The sequence below is a fragment of the Triticum aestivum genome, chromosome 2A (assembly GCF_018294505.1).
Source record: "Triticum aestivum cultivar Chinese Spring chromosome 2A, IWGSC CS RefSeq v2.1, whole genome shotgun sequence".
Lineage (NCBI taxonomy): Eukaryota > Viridiplantae > Streptophyta > Magnoliopsida > Poales > Poaceae > Triticum > Triticum aestivum.
The window spans coordinates 785,424,089-785,428,748 of record NC_057797.1 but is presented as its reverse complement, the minus strand read 5'-3'; positions in this window follow the sequence as shown (position 1 = coordinate 785,428,748).

Genomic DNA, 4,660 nt, shown 5'->3' with positions numbered 1-4,660 from the left:
GCAAAGGAAGGTCCATTGACACATGCATCGCCTCCTTGTCATAGTTTTCGCCACTCAACCAATTTTGCATAATTTCTACATGTGGGCACACAGAAAAAAGGTGGACGTATAAAGTTACTACTCCCTCCGTCCAAGGAATGGATGTATTTATATGTATTTTAGTTCTAGATACATTCATTTGTATTTATTTCTACGACAAGTATTTATTTCCGGACGGAGGGAATACATGGGTACAATTCTGCTCCGAGCTAGCTAAATTGAATCAAAATACATGGTGAAAACAACAAGCGGAGAGGAGGCAACGGAGATCAATAGACTCTTCATCAGCAACAAAGCCTCCAATTCAGATCAACAACAAAAACAACATAAGTCTTCTTCTTCTTCTTCTTCTTCTTCTTCTTCTTCTTCTTCTTCTTCCTCTTCTCTGCCTTGAACCTTCAACTTAGACTCTCTTTCCCTGTTGCCCCTGCCTGATACACACACAACAACAACAAACCACTCATTAGGCTCACTTCAGTTTCATCAACTACTAGTGTTTGGGATGCAATGCACAGATATAAATCAATGTTGCAACCCAATATTGTGCGCCATTGTCCATGTATACATAAAAAAATTACGCTTGTTTTAGGGAACTACAGACCTACTACATCTCACACTAAAATGACTCCATCGCAGCAGGCAAAATGAATGCAAATATAGCAGGGGCAATGTGCACCAGCCAAACAACAGGTAGCATAATCACATGTTAAAAAAAGCCTCCATCCCATCCCAACATGGAAAATACGTTGGCCTGTGGGGAGGTGAAACTCCTGGGTATATATATATACATACGTGTCATGTTCGTTGAATTTGTTAAGTTGACAAGTTTTCCTTCATGGTCACATACCTTCCTACTTGGGTGCCAACCAAAAAAGAATAGGATTTACGTTCTAACCTATACTTGGGTCACCATCAACTACTGACAGCTGTTACTGTGCTCCTTGAGCTCAAACCCTTTCCAATCAAAAAACCATATACGGCTCTGTCTACCTGGGCTGGGCTGGGCAGTACATGCAAGCTTTTAACCAAACAAGACCAGAGGAAAACAATCAAACATCATCATAAGCCAAATGTTGCCTGGTATCAAGTCAAAGCAATTCACTTTTCCTCACTAACTGGCTGACAGCAATGTTTCATTGAGTTACTTACTACAATATGGTCAGAGTTTGTCATAAATCAAAACATTATTCATGCTTAATTTTAAGAAAGCCAAAGGAGACCATGGGAATCTAACTAGTACAGTGTCTTGGTCACTCATTGTGGCAAAAGAACACTCATGTGACAAGGCAACCATTGGCATGTTGATGTATTCCAGTCAACATACCTTACCCATGATGCTGGGTTGTCGACTCAGTCCAACCCATTCAAAGTATCGAATCGTGTGTACCTGAACAAGAATAACAACATTTCAGTTAAGAGATGCACCTGTGACAAACTAGCATTTAATGCTCACACAACATGATGAGGTGTTGTAGCAACAGATAGAAATGGTTTACTGAAGTTCAAAAGACGACCAAGTCAAATATCATGAATTTTCAATGAGCTGAACACTGTTAGCACCATACACATAGTACTTGGCAAGTAAACTAGCCATTCTGTCAACATAAAGGCAATAAATATTCGAAATAGTGATTTGTGTATTAATCAAAGACTTGTTCCGCTAGTGGTACTTGCAACAGAAAGTCTAGTTTCTACCAATGAAGCAAAAGAACAAGAGAAACTAAATTTTATTGTCAAGTAGGAATTATCCCATGTAGCAATTAGTAGTATGTTGATCAGGCACTACAGGTTATCCCTTCAAGATTTTGGATGCATCACATCAATATTTTTAATGTTATCATGTTACAGTTGACAAGGTCAGATTCAAAGGAACTGTATCAAAGCAAGCAAACCCAGAAGCACCCATACTATGTTCGGTTAAACCTCTGCTTGAGAGGATTGGGGAGGTTTGGACGGGATTGAGGAGGATTTTAGCTTATTGGGGATTGAATCCTCACCAATCCACTCCAATCCTCTTCAAAACTCATGCAACCCAACAAGCACTCAGCTATTTTAATATGCACAAATCTTTTAGAACATGATTTTTTTTTCTGACGAATACATATCAGAAAGGTATAAGCTATGAAAAAGGAATATGAAGTCATCAAGTGCGTTTAAATGTCTCGCCAAACCAATTGCAGATCAAGATGTCCAAGGTAATACTATCCCACCAACACATTAAAGTTTGGCAATATATACCAGAACTTAAGCTGCAAAAGATGATAATAAGCACCCTTCATTGTCAAAGATGGCAATACGGATACAAAAAACATAACTTCTCCCAAACAAGATGACCAGATCTCACCTCCGTTAGCTCAAAGTCAATCAACAAGACCCAAAGGAGAGGGTGATTCCTTATCATTACAGCCTTGCAAGGGAGGATGCTAAGACCTTTAATTTGTCAACCTGCAAAATTTACCACAATGTATTTGTTATTACAATTCATGCCTTTTTCAACAAGTGAACAATATAAGAAGCGTTCATGCTGAGTGTCTATCAAGTCAATATCAGAAGTCTAAGCTGAACAAAACGGTACATGGAAGCTAACTCCACCATGATCTCAAGCACAATGGTGACTGGTCACTTGTACACACAAAATATGCATGAAACCTTAGCCCAAAAAATCAACTTCTATGGCCATCGCGTCCAAGTGTCTAACAAGGGTAGTAGTGCATAGGATACAACTATTCAATGGCGAGATGTAAGGAACACATGAAAACACATCTCATGAATCATCAGTTCAATTCTTTCAGTGACAAAGTCTACAAATGAAAGTTCCAGGAACAAAAAGGAAGTAGAAGTATGTATGCATAAAATTTGCAGCGCATAGCACTGAAAGATATTCCTATTAGTGATCTAAAGTATTATGGGAAAGGTATCATTCAGTCATTTTGCAAGAAGTTTCAGAATGTGAAAATTTCCAGCTTAAAAATGATATCCATAAAGATCACATGAATACATGCCTTCTTGAAATGAACCTCCGGGGAATCCCCAGCGTTAATTGATCTTTTCTTCTGCTCTTCAGCATTATACAATCTTACAATAAGGCATCATATAAGATGAGCAATAGTCAATACTAGAATAACACCTAGTACCCGTATTCCACAAGCCTCTTTTGCAGAATGAAAGGAAGCTTAATTTGTATTGTGTACTCGACAAGGTCGCAATATCTTACGCAAACAGCCAATCACCCATGTCGTAAGTCCTAACATAGGTTTATGTTCCAACAAGGCTTAACAAGTGTGGTAATGAAATTGATTAAGCTACAGGACAAGTCCAGCATACACGAGGGTTTGTGTAACAGGACTGCTCCCAAACTAAAGAACAGAGGAGTTGGAAAGAAGAAAATAAACACATTCCCGCAAAATTTGGGTCCACCTGCTCTGGTCCTCATGCATTGGTACTGATTTATCCACGCTATTCAACTTTGGTCTTACCGGCTCCTATAACATTGTAGTCTATACAAAGATGACGTAATAACCATACAACTAGCCATTTTACTTTTACACGAGGCATTGGCAAAACCCAGACAAGTAAATGAAAGCCTCAACCGTCGGCTGAATGCTTAATAGAACAATTTTTCCTACAGTGCAACTAGCATGGCTCATAGGAAAAGCATTAATTGTCAGCCCCTGTTGACAATCACCATTGTCCACCTCATCACGATAAAATAAGGTAAATACTAAGTATAAATTTAGATATTGACCATTTGAACTATTGGGAAACAATGGAAAGCCATACAGGGGTGGACTAAAACCGCCACTCTCTAGTCGTTTTACTTTTACATGTGGCATCAGGCAACCTAGACACGTAAATGAAAACCTGGTCTGGAGGCTGAACACTTAATTAACAGAACATTTCCCTACATTCCAACTAGCATGGTTCGTAGAAAAAATTAAGCATAGGATTAGTTGTGTTGCACATGACATGGCCAACCCATAGAAAAAAATGAAAACCTCAACAGCAGGCTTAGCAGTGCAAGTAGCATGGCTCATAAACATTAATTGTCAGCACCTTGTTGAGAATGAACTATTTAGGAAACAATGGAAAGCCATACAGGGGTGAACTAAAACCACCACTCACACGTGGCATCGGCCAGCGCAGACAAATAAGTGAAAACCTGAACAGGAGGTTGAACGCTTAATTAATAGAACATTTTCGTACAATCCAACTAGCCATGTTCCACGTGGCATCAGCCAATCAAGACAAATAAATGAAAACCTCAACTGCAGGCTGAGCACCTAATTAATAGAACATTTTCTTATGGTGCAAGTATGGCCCATAGAAAAAATGAATTGACAGCTCCCAACAACAATCACCACTTTTTAGCTCATCAATCATTGTTGCATTCCAAGATAGATAAAGTAAATACTCAAAACCTAAATCAAGATATTGGAGTATTTGGTAATAATGGAAAGCCATACAATGTATGTTCTATGTCAACCTGGTGGCACGTGCGATGGCAATCGACTCACGCAAGCAACCGTTATAATGAAATAATAAATATGCAAAGGCGGTAACAAGTGCGAGGCGAAAGGTTATACCTCCTTATCCCCCTATTCCCCTCATCCTTGAAAGCGCC